Raw genomic sequence first — 13139 nt, 5'->3', positions numbered from 1 at the left:
AACAAAGGCTCTTACAATATATGGAGTGAGAAATGTCAGACGTCCAAGCTGGATTTAGAAAGGGAAGAGGCACCAGAGATCATATCGCAAACATACGTTGGATAATGGAACGGACCAAGGAATTTCAGAAGAAAATCACCCTGTGCTTTATAGATTACAGCAAAGCCTTTGACTGTGTAGATCATGAAAAACTATGGAATGCTTTAAAAGAAATAGGGGTGCCACAGCATCTGATTGTCCTGATGCGCAACCTATACTCTGCACAAGAGGCTACTGTAAGGACAGAATATGAAGAAACCAATTGGTTCCCCATCGGAAAGGGTGTGAGACGGGGATGTATTTTATCACCCTATTTATTTAATCTATACGCAGAACATATCATACGGAAAGCAGGATGGCACCAAGAAAAAGGAGGTGTGAAAATCGGAGGGAGAAACATCAATAATTTAAGATATGCAGATGATACCATACTACTAGCAGAAACCAGTAATGATTTGAAACGAATGCTGATGAAAGTTAAAGAGGAAAGCACAAAAGCAGGACTACAGCTGAACGTCAAAAAGACTAAAGTAATGACAACAGAAGATTTATGCAACTTTACAGTTGACAATGAGGACATTGAACTTGTCAAGGATTATCAATATCTTGGCACAATCATTAACCAAAATGGAGACAATAGTCAAGAAATCAGAAGAAGGCTAGGACTGGGGAGGGCAGCTGTGAGAGAACTAGACAAGGTCCTCAAATGCAAAGATGTATCACTGAACACTAAAGTCAGGATCATTCAGACCATGGTATTTCCGATCCCTATGTATGGATGTGAAAGTTGGACAGTGAAAAAAGCTGATAAGAGAAAAAAACGCATTTGAAATGTGGTGTTGGAGAAGAGCTTTGTGCGTACCATGGACTGCGAAAAAGACAAATAATTGGGTGTTAGAACAAATTAAACCTGAACTATCACTAGAAGCTAAAATGATGAAACTGAGGTTATCATACTTTGGACACATCATGAGAAGACATGATTCATTAGAAAAGATAATAATGCTTGGAACAACAGAAGGAAGTAGAAAAGGAGGAAGGCCAAACAAGAGATGGATTGATTCCATAAAGGGAGCCACAGACCTGAACTTACAATATTTGAACAGGGTGGTTCATGACAGATGCTCTTGGAGGTCACTGATTCATAGGGTCGCCATAAGTCGTAGTCGACTTGGAGGCACATAACAGCAACAACAAGTGAATGTACCAGGAGAGCCTGAGCTCCTCTGAGATATTGTACTGCCCTACAAATTTGTCAAAAGGTGAACACAATTTGGGTTGGTCTTTCACAGTCCAATCCACTTCCTGTGTAGCTTGGAAGAATTTGTAACGTGCTTCTAGTGCAGGTTTTCCCAACCAGTGTGCCTCCAGATGTTGTTGGACCACAATTCCCATCTCTCCTGACCATTGGCAATGCAGGCTGAGGCTGATGGGAGTTGTGGTCCAACAACATCTGGACGCACACTGGTTGGGAAAGGCTGTTCTAGTGCATTCACTATAGCTGCCCAATTTCCCTACTTTTTAAAGTTTGATAGAAATATCTGTTGGCTATAAGTGTGTTTTTAAACTGTTTTTTTGCCTATTAGTGAATAGTGTCCTTGTTTAATAAGCAAACAGGGTGGATCCACCTAACAAGGATTCTGATCTCTTGCTGAGGGATATTATAAACCAATTCCTACACTATTACGCCAAAAATAGGATCTGGAAATTATTATTATTATTGTTGTTGTTGTTATTGTTATTATTGTTATCTTTATTTTTACCCCGCCCTTTTTCCAAAATTGGAACTCAAGGCAGCTTACAGATGAAAGTGGATACATATAATAAAAACATACAAAAATCTGCATTAAGCTAAAATTAAACTATTTGCAACATGAAAACATACACTCAAGATACTTAAAAACAATTTAAATGTTAAGAGGGAATATTAAGAGGGAAAGAAGTTATATCAAGCTGAGACCTCTTTAACAATGTTTCAATACATAACACTGGACATTAGCAGTACCAGAGCATTAGATAAATCACAGAGGCACTCACGGTTGCCAGGATAAGGTACAAGTGGGGGTTTCATTTATCTCATGGTATTGCACAAAGGGATTATTCTTGGTGCTCAAGATGCAGAAGAAGGATAAGATCTGCTTGCTGCTCTCAGTATTGAAACTCCAAAACATCTGGACTTTGATGCAGACAAGTAAAGAGGTTCTTACTAACTGACAAAGCTGAAACTGTAATAAACACTGGCATTTCTCTTATTCCAGTCGCAATATACCTTTGTCAAGTTTACCAACTAGATTAACTCTAATGCCAGAAGGTACCATGTAGCCTCTTTTTTAATTCTCCATATACATTGTCTAAATGTCATCCTAAGTCTATTTAGCGGATTCTCTGAAATGTTCAGTTTTTTTAAAAAAAACCTTTTGATATGGGGTATAGGATAGACCCAGAGTCCTTTACAATCCTGTTGTTCCTTCTTTGAAGAAGCCTGGGCATCAGGGGGACTGTTTCTCCAGAGGATACTCCTCAATGCCAGTTTCCTTGAATTCAGAGAGTCAACTCAGGTCAAGGGATAGAAATTAGTTTATCCGTCTTGAAATTCTAATTCAAGTGCTTTGTGTTGGACCACGACAAATAGAGGTTAAGGGTTTTTTTTCATGAACTGCAATGGCCTGGATAGTCTAATTAAGGTTTCCAAAATCACTAAGACATAGCTAAAATAACACCTAGTAGTAGTTGTGCTCTAAGAGAAACACAGGAGCAGCAATCCTATTTTGAAATGCATCTGCTTTGCCAGGCAGTATTAAGAAGCAGGTTCCTGCAAGTGTATATACTATAACAGTTTTCCTTTTATCCTGCCTGATTTTAAATTGACCCCCCCCTCCTGTTAGTGAGAGGTGAGCTGCAAGGTTTCCTGTTAGATTTTTAGTGGATACTCTCAAGGATGTGAGTGGAAGACCAGTGGATAATTGGGAGTGACTTCAGTCTTGTAAACCTCCTGAATCTGCACAGGCCAGGCAAATCAAGATGATTGAAGCCACAAACTTCCTCACCTTTCAGTACACTTTTGTAAAACTACAACATGGTTGACACTTGGAAAGAGGTACATCCTAAGGCAGTGGTTCCCAACCTTTATGAGTATGGGGCCCCCTTTGCAAGCTCAAAATAATTTGTGACCCTTCCATGCTAATTGTAACTTTGTTGTTCTTGTTATATGCCTTTAAGTCGAATATGACTTAGGGCGACCCTATGAATCTTTTTTTAATATATTTTATATATTCATAGGGTTTTCTTGGTAAGAGGTATTCAGAGGTGGTTTACCGTTGCCTTCCTCTAAGCCTATGGCACCCGGTATTCCTAGGTGGTCTCCCATCCAAGTACTAACCAGGCCTGACCCTGCTTAGCTTCCGAGATCAGACAAGATCGGGCGTGTTCAGGGTAGTAATGGGTGGGGCGAGCAAGTCCTGAGGTTTCTCACTGCTCCTTGGCTCCATCTGGGTCAAAGGTGAGATCTGGGTGGCCTTGCAAATAAGAATAATTTTTAAAAGGGGGTGACAACGAAGCAGGAGCCAAGAGAGGCAGGCAGGTTGGCTGCCAGAAAGGAAGGGGGAAAGCAGCCTTTCCTTCCCGCCTTGCTTCTTTTTGCTTCAAGACAAGCCCTCTCCTGTCATTCTGAGCAAAGGCATTAGCATCAGCAGTACAAGAAGACAGGACTTGGCGATACCTCTTCCTGGTAGCTCCAACTTCAGCCTCCTTTGGCATCTGCCAAGTTTTATAGGCAGGCACCTGCCCTCAGTGTGCCTGAAAGACACTCTGGTGCTTCAGCAGAGTCCTCCCCTCTCATTTGGAGCAAGGGGAAGGTATCATCTGCAGTGGCAGTGGGGAGCAGGCAGTGACCAGGGAGTGAAGACTTTTTAAAAAAATAATAATAAACAATTCATTTCTTTACTGTTCATGGTCCCCTCTGGATTACTTTGCGGCCCCCAGGTTGGGAACCACTGTCCTAGGAAGTCATACCTTACTTTTTCTTCAACACTTCCAGAATTAACTAGGTTTTGATTTCAGCTACGCTAACCCAATCCCTGATAGATTCAACAACTGGACTAAGAGTGTGACCCCACCAATTTTGGCAACCTTCACGGTCCTTTCTATAACGTATCTTCCTTCATGGGTGCTGATATGTAATCCATAGTAATCAGCTATCCATAGCTGATATGTAATAATTAAATAGCAACAAAATATCACTGGCATTGAGAAACAGATATTTGTTTTAATTGCTCTTAAGGTTCCATTTCTAAGAGATACAAATAGAGAAAGAGGTTCCCTTTCTCTAAGACAACTTATTTAAAAACATAGTGCAAATGTAGTTGTCTGGCCACAGAGTTCATTTTCTAAAAATTGCTGTGAAGTTGTTTGTTTTAAACATTATATGGCTTAATGTATCTTGAGAAAAGGAATTGTTTTCCCTCCCTACTGTTTTAGTTCTCAGCCCTTGGCTGGGATATATTTGAAACTGTTTCTGTCAATAAATTGGTCTTTGTTTTTTATTTGAAACGCTATATGCTCTTTGTTAAAATTAGTAGCTATATGTACCTAGTATTTTCCATTCTTTGTAAACTGACATGACTGCTTAGATATGAGAACTTCCAAATGTCTTGAGGTTATCATAGCAATGATTTATATTTAAAATGCAAAGGGCAAAATTCATAAATTATTGTTGTACAGAAAGTAGATCAGTTAATGTTGGAAAATGTACAAAATTACTGAATAATATATTTTTGGGGGTGGGGAAAGAGCAAGTACAACAAATACAGTTCAGACTTTTTTAAACCATATTTTCTTCTGTGTCCACATATACTGTACATACTCAGATCTTGTCAGACATAACCAGCACATGGGTATTGCTAGAAGGACAAAGAGGCAAGACTCGGCAAGGTTAGGTAGCCAAGGTTAATTTACCATAAATCAAGCTGATGTACACACATTTTGTTAACATCTTGATTTTCAAACCTTGTCACACTAAACATAAACAAGTTTATCTGAAGGCTGAATGTAGCTTTTGTTTTACAGCCAGACAGTTGTTTCTGCTAGTGATCTTCATGCTTTCTTAGCAGCCAGATCTGGTGATTGTATCTAGAATGTTAGGAAGTCATTTAAATTTGAATACGTACACTAATTCGTTTTACATAAATAATCAGACAAACCGATCTCTTGCAGGAAATATCCCATATATCCTTGGGAAATGCAGTATATTGCTTGGCTCTAAGAAGGGGGTCTGGGAGGGGAGGAGAGAAGAGTAAGTGAAAACTAAGCAAATTCAGTGCTTCTGTGTCTTAGGCAGTGATGGCTGATACCCATGGAGGCTGGTAGGGCATTACAGTAGGTGGAGCCAGAACCAATGACAGACAGAGCTAACTAATTCTAGTCTGCCCTCATTCTATTTGCTGCTATAATGGTAACACTTAGACAAAGGAGGAGCAAGCTGTTAGACGGTGCCATCTCTTGAACTAGATGAAACTTTTTAGCATTTCTGTTTGCCACCCTGGGCTCCTGCTGGGAGGAAGGGCGGGATATAAATCAAATAAATAAATGAAAGTAAGAAGGCAGGCCGGTAGTCTGGCTTAGGGCAGACTGAGGTTGGTGGGGCAGTCCCTCATTCACTTTCACAGACCAGCCTCCATTGGTCTTGGGAGAGGAGTGTCCAGGAAAAAGCAAAAATATAGTGTTGACATTGATTTACACAAATGTAGTGGGAAATATGATAACTGGTAGTTCACTGACTATAAAACAGAAGGTTAGGATCTCATCTTTTGGCTTAGCCAAGACATAAATATACATACCAACAGATTGGATTAGAATAGTGCTTCCTTTATAAGTATAGAACCCCCTCTGTAACCTCAAAAAATTAGGGGGGGCCATATGTTCATTGTTGCTCCTCCTGCTGCTGCTACTACTCTGGCCATAATCATGATTTGCATTCAGACAGAGAAACAGAGGCAGAAGAGAGAGAGAAATCTGCCTGGCAGGAAATTAAAGCTCAAGGAAGAAGTGCTGTGGGTGCTACGACCAACTCACCGGGTGAAGCCTCACCCTCTGTCCCTCTCTGCCCCTCTCCTCATGCACAACAGATGGTGGTGGTGGGCAGTGTTGGGACTTTGACGCCCCTTTCGGCCTTCCTGGGCTGGTGCACCGACACGGGCCTGGAGCTGAGTGCCAAGGTCCGTGTGAGCAGAGAAGGCACAGTGGCTGATTATGGCCTGGTAGCCAGAGAGGATATTGAGGCTGGGCAAGTCCTTTTCACTGTCCCAAGAACAGCACTCCTTTTGTAGCATACAAGCTCCGTTGCTTCCCTTCTGGAGAAGGAAAGAGCCTCCCTGGTGAGTCAGTCTGGCTGGGTTCCCCTCTTGCTTTATCTGCCTCAGGAATCCACAGCCAGCAGTTCCCATTGGGGCCCTTATTTGTCCCTGTGGCCCAACTTCAGTGGAATGGATCACCCCATGTTCTGGAGTAATGAAGAACAGATCAGGCTTCTGCAAGAAACAGGGATACTAGACTTGGCCAGTATCGAGATGAAGTATTCCTCTATCCTCCTGCCCTTCTTGAAGGCCCATCCAGATATCTTCAACCCTAAAGTGCATACTCTGGAGCTGTACAAGAAGCTGGTTGCATTTGTCATGACCTACAGTTTCCAGGAGTCTTTGGATGAGGAAGAGGAAGATGAGGAGGAGCCCAATCCTCCCGTGATGCTGCTGTCAGGACCCCTCCCGTGGTCACCACCCTGTCACGGTCCCACCTCTGGCTCCTGCTCTCAAAACGGTTCTCTCACCAGCCCTAGCACAGATCTCTCAAGATCCCACTGCTAGCCACCACCACCTGACACTCTCTGTAAACAATATTGCCTTCAGACTGTGCCTTAGTCTCCTCCTGGCCTATTGCTACGTTGTGTCTGGGTGCACTTACAGGCCTCAACCCCCCTGTATCTTTGTGCCTATAAAGATTACAGCCCTGGGCTGTTTTGGATACCTGCTGATGTTACACTATCTCTTCACTGCTACCACCATTGATACTGTTTCCCAACCTTGGTATATGCCCTGCCCACCCTTCTGGTCTGTGAAACCCAGCCAAGAATCAGGCATTTTGGTAAAACAACTATTTATTTACAAAGGGAATAACAAGATTACTTAAAGGTTCAGTCAACATGTGTGTGGTTTCATAAGATGTGTTACTCTTTATATTTCTTAGTCATAAGTAACCTACCTCACTACCCACCTAAATCCAATCTACCCCTCCAAAACCCAGAACCAACCACCACCCTCTCCAAAACCCACCTCGGCACTCGAACCCCCTCGCAACTGTCATCATCTCATTTATACCTTCAGACACCCAGACGCTCAGCCAGTTATCATGAACATTCCAACCCATATACTCCCCCCTCTCACTCAGTCTACTTACCACATATACTCTAATAAACCTGCCCTTACCATATTTACAGTATTACATTTACAGGGGCATCACAGGTGCCCCTAGCAGATATCTTGAATTATGTGGCTAACCGCAGTGCCAACTTGGAATATTTCCTGGAGGTCTTGAAAATGGTTGCAACTCAGTCCATCTGTAACGGCCAAGAGAACTTCAACACTTATGGGCAGATGACTAACTGGCAGCTCCTCCACATGTATGGCTTTGCTGAACCATATCCTGGCAACACAAAAGATGCTGCTGACATCCAGATGTTGATGTTATGCAAAGGCTACAAAGACAGAAGTACAATGTCAGCTGGTCTTGGAGCAGTGTGACTTCCTTTGCCAGATGGAGACGGTGGGCGAGGATGGGGCATTTGTGATTGGCTGGGAGAGTCTTGACTAAAGAAGAGCTGTCCATGGCATTGAAGGTGCTAACTATGTCTGCTGATAAGTTCAAGGGGTTTAAGGAGCAAGAAATCCAAGAAGCAGAAAGGGGTGAGGGTGGTGCTGTGTGCCTCATGCTCTTGAATGCTACACTACCAATACTTGAAGCCTCTTGGAAGAAGCTGCTCTTTGATGCCACCTGCTAACCCTGAAGTCGTACAACTTAGACTTGAAAGAGGAGGAAGAAAAGCTCAGAGACCCTCAGGCTTATTCAAAGCTAAGCTGCCGTGAGCAATTTTCCCTGCAAGTGTGTTATGGACAGAAGAAGATTTTGCACAAGTAGCCTGAGCTGGCAAGCTAGCTGCAGCTGATGGGGGTAAGCACTGTTGGCCTGGAATCCTCAGCTGAAAGTTTCTGTAATGACAGAGGCAGCTGTTTTTATATAAAATGCTGTTTCTGTTGATATCAATTAGATCAACGGGTAGCAATTCTGAATCTGAAGGATGCATATATCCTAAATTAGGCCTCAGCAGAAAGCAGGTGTGATTTTGCCATAGCGCACCTTAGGTTCAAGATCCCAACCAACACAAGTTGTTTGGGTGAATGTATATACTACTGTGCATTTGTAGATGAGAACACATGGTAACATTATGTAACGTCTACATGATGAGATGAATTAAATAAATTCTATTCATTAATAGGCAAAAACCTTGCGGTTTAAGAACGCACCTATAGCCAACAGATATTTCTATCAAACTTTAAAAAGCAAGGAAATTGGGCAGCTGTAATGAATGAACCAGAGGAGCAGGAGACCTGCCCTCCTCTCTGAGATATTGTACTGCCCCACAAATTTGTCAAAATGCAAACACAATTTGAGTTGGTCTTTCACAGTCCAATCCACTTCCTGTGTAGCTTGGAAAAATTTGGTAACATGTGCCTCGAGCATATGGAAGGGAGAGGGGGGAAATGTAGGTCTGATCATTTGCATGCTTGTAGAGTTCAGTGGGATTTACTCTTGTACAATCATGCTTAGGATAGGTGAAACTGACCTGGGGGAAGGGGAGGAAGGATAGGGGTAGGAAGGAAGGTGGGGGGAGGCAGGGGAGGAAATTGGGTGTATGGGCACTATGCAGAGGGAAAGCCTCTTTCCAAAAGGAAGCCATTGTGAACAGTATCATTGTTTTTCACGGTTTCCCCCGCCTTTTTTTCCTACAGCAGGCACATGTAGTCTCCCACCCAAATTTAAACCAAAGCTGTCCCTGGCCACATCCACACCAGACATTTGTACCACTTAAACAGTCATGGCTTCCCTCAAATAATCCTGGGAAATGAAGTTTGTGAAGTGTGGTGGGAGTTGTTAGGAGACATCCTATTCCCCTCACAGAGCTACAGTCCCCAGAAGAGGGGCTGACTGTTAAACCACTCTGGCATCTGAGATATTTTTTTTTTAGTTGTATAGACACAGAGGTGCATATGGGAAAAGCTGGTGCTACCCATGCCTATGTCAGAATACTGGTACAATTTTCATCAGGCAAAAAAAAAAGTGTGCACTTAACCCTATTCATAGGGTCGCCATAAGTCAGAATCGACTTAAAGACAGCCCATTTTTCAAAGGGCAGGAACACGCTGCCTGCTTGGATGCTTGTCATGTCAGTGGCTGCAGCCAGCAAAAAACTTCTCCAATTTTCCAGATTTCCAAGCTTGGAAACAAATTATTTCTGGCATTATTGATCATGAGAATTAGCAGTAAACTTGCACATTGTCAGAATAACAGAATAAAGTGCAGTGTGAAAGCAGCCTGAACATGCCTGCACTATCATAGACTCCAATGTTAAATTTCTCAAATTAATTAAAAATCAGCCATGCGTTTTTTAAACTTTAAACTGTAGAAGGTGCAGGTCAGAGTATGGGGCAAGGTCGGTAATGGGATAACAGGTACCCTGTGAACATGGCTGTTTTTTAATTAACTTCAACAAATTATGAGACCACTGACAGAAAAAAGTCCAGCAGATCTGGATTTTTTCTCCTTTTTTACACCTTGAACTCCAAATTCTCTCTAAGTGTTTTGTGTATTGCCATGAAAACTTAGAGATTTGTAAGGTTTTGTTTTGAAATGAGCTTATGGGAAGCAGCAAAATGGCATGGGGGTGGTATTTTCAATTTAATATGGCAGAATGTGAAAAATCCATGCTGACTATAGTATACAGCCACTCTTGTGGCTGTATAATTGAGAGTTAACTGAGGGATAATGGCAAAAAAGGGAAGGAAGGGGGAATCACTATGCAACCCCAGATAATCAACAGAAGGCAACAGATACATCTTAATGAGTTGCAATTCTAGTAAAATGTGGTGCTTTTATATAGATTTTGCACAAAAAAATTGAAAAGCATCTGCAAATTTAGACAAAGGCTAGATTATTTCCACTTTTAAGATGAAAGACCATTTAGTATGGATTGCACACATCTGTAAGGTCTGCTTGGTCCCATATTAATGTGCATGTTGCAATTTAATGTAAAATTATGTGAGATGTTAATTAACTAGAACAGCCCACCAAGAGGTTCTGTAGCCATTTTAATGGAACATGAGCAGAAAACTCTTGATAAAATAAGTTAGCACAACAGCTTAGTTTAGCAGATTGTGTCTTTTTTAGCTATAAAATCTCAGCAAAATATCAGTGGCAAGGAACAGGCTCCTTTGCTTTGCTGTGTACAATAAGTCAATATACTATCACAACTATGTTTTGTTACAGAAACTGTAGGCAAATATTTGTGGTAATGAATTATGAGTTTCTTCCTCCTACCTGCTTCCAATGCACTACTGTATATTACTGTCCAGGATCCCTTTAATGGCTCCTTTTCACTCTCTGAAAACATGTTATATCTCTGTTTAAAATGTGACAGCTATTGTGTGGTTCAAAAGGAAGAATATCTAAAGCTCCAGTAAGGTTTTTCTCTTTCTTAACATTAGTAATCCATTTACCGCAATGTCAGCAGCACAAGTACTCTCAGACCAACAAAGCAGAACAGATTCTACAGCTGTATTAGTGTTTTCTATTACGCTGTTGGAAAAGGGCAAGAAAACATTGTTTTATACTTTATATTTCTAACCATTACTCCTGGGGTTTTATATATTATGACAGATCTGCTGTTCTGGGCATGGATTCTTGTTTAAATTTTAGTGCCTAATCAAGAACAACAAAAGCAATAGCATCAGAGGATAAAAACTGAAATCTATTTGGCTAATATTTTTTCTGAGAAATTGCCTATCTGATATTGTAATTAATGTTACCTTTTCAGTATTGGAAAGTATTGTAAATGTAATGTACTGCCTTCAAGTCGATTCCGACTTGGCGTTTTCATGAGGCTGAGAGGCAGTGACTGGTCCAAGAGAGAGAGATTTTTAAAGGAAAATGGGTTGCTGCTGAGGCACAAATAATTTTTTACCTTATCACGGATGAAGAAATGGAAACCTGACCTTTTGTCAAGGGAAGGCAGTGGTCAGGAGTGAGAACAGGATCTGGGAACTGGAAGTGAGGATCAAAGAGCAATCAGGATTCAAGGACAACTAAGTGCCAAGGTCAGAGAACAAGCCAGGAGTCAAAAGAGAATTAGGATCAGAGGACAAAGCAGAACTCAGGACAGAAGTATGGACCCAGTTTTAAGTACAGAAGGCAGACAGGAGTCAGAACCAAAGAGTAAGTTCAGAAATGCAAGACATGCTAGAGCTCCAGTAGACATTGTTGCTTAAGCATAGCTTGAATGGAAAAGCAAGTCCTTTACACTTTTTCCCACCTGGGAGAAAACAGTTGCCACCTTGGCTGGGTGGGACCAGACCAGATCTGGAAGGCTTTTCCTGGAGAAGCTGCAGTTACCCTACCATCACAAGTGGTAGTTGTCAGCAGCTCCTGATAAAATTCCCCCACAGCACCAGAGTGAAGTCTCATGCACGATAACAAGCCTGGTTTGTTAGGGTAGGAATGATGGACTGTGAATACATTCACGAGAGCATTTTCCCCACACTGGTCATTGCAGCCACAATCTGTCCAATTGATGAGGTTATGTAGTGGCCTAGAGTTCAGGACCAACCATATGTGGTATTCTCTTCTAAGCTACCTAAGGAGCCAATAATGTAACAGTGGGATATAAATATTTTAAATATATTGTATTTTTTGCAGTAGTGCTAGTAGCAACCCTATATGCTCTTGCACATAACAGACCACATATTATCAAGATGTTTAATATCCTGATTCTTGGTGTTTTACATCAAAGAATTGCTGATGAACAGCATATTATTGAGTCACCCAGTTAAGTATAATAAATTATAGCCTAATGTATCTCCTTCTGTTGCTATTTTGCCTGCCAGACCATGTATAAACATGTCAGTCTTATTTGTAAGTACTAGGTTTACATCATAATAAAACTGCAGTTTGAAAGGCAAACCCAAACTGTAAAAAATCACAGTATTGTGCAGAATCTCTATAGAACTTCTTATAGTAACATTATTTTTAGACATAATCCTGCATAACCCTGGCTTTATTTGGTGAAAGAGATGTGGTAACCATTACTTTTCAGTTTTCATGTAACACTAAGCCAAACTATTGCTAAGCAAGAGCGTGCAAGCATGAGGGAACTTTTAGAAATTTTGTCCATTTCACCCTTCCTCCACTCTTCCTACTGCCACACTATGGTTTTCATAGAATCATAGAATAGTAGAGTTGGAAGGGGCCTACAAGGCCATCGAGTCCAACCCCCTGCTCAATGCAGGAATCCAAATCAAAGCATTCCTGACAGATGGCTGTCCAGCTGCCTCTTGAATGCCTCCAGTGTCGGAGACCCCACTACCTCTCTAGGTAATTGGTTCCATTGTCGTATGGCTCTGTTAGGAAGGTTTTCCTGATGTCAAGTCGAAATCTGACTTCCTGCAACTTGAGCCCATTATTCCATGTCCTGCACTCTGGGACGATTGAGAAGAGATCCCGGCCCTCCTCTATGTGACAACCTTTCATGTACTTGAAGAGTGCTATCATACCTCTGCTCAGTCTTCTCTTCTCCAGGCTAAACATGCCCAGTTCTTTCAGCCTCTCCTCATAGGGCTTTGGTTCCAGTCCCCTGATCATCTTTGTTGCCCTCCTCTGAACCCATTCCAATTTATCTGCATCCTTCTTGAAGTGTGGAGACCAGAACTGGACGCAGTATTCAAGATGAGGCCTAACCATCTGAATAGAGGGGAACTAGTACTTCACGCGATTTGGAAACTATA

At 41.7% G+C, this 13139-nt stretch overlaps 1 protein-coding gene and 2 pseudogenes across 2 annotated transcripts in view; 2 read left to right on the top strand and 1 right to left on the bottom strand.

Moving 5' to 3' along the window:
- The window catches only part of DOCK1 (dedicator of cytokinesis 1), a 702192-nt gene that overhangs the window by 485352 nt on the left and 203701 nt on the right, over positions 1–13139 (top strand). The window lies entirely within an intron of this gene.
- On the bottom strand, positions 3370–3483 carry LOC133389822 (5S ribosomal RNA; annotated as a pseudogene).
- Positions 6162–8223, top strand: LOC133388600 (N-lysine methyltransferase SETD6-like; annotated as a pseudogene).

Source organism: Rhineura floridana, chromosome 7, assembly GCF_030035675.1.
Source record: "Rhineura floridana isolate rRhiFlo1 chromosome 7, rRhiFlo1.hap2, whole genome shotgun sequence".
NCBI lineage: Eukaryota > Metazoa > Chordata > Lepidosauria > Squamata > Rhineuridae > Rhineura > Rhineura floridana.
This window is presented reverse-complemented; position numbering and strand designations above follow the sequence as displayed.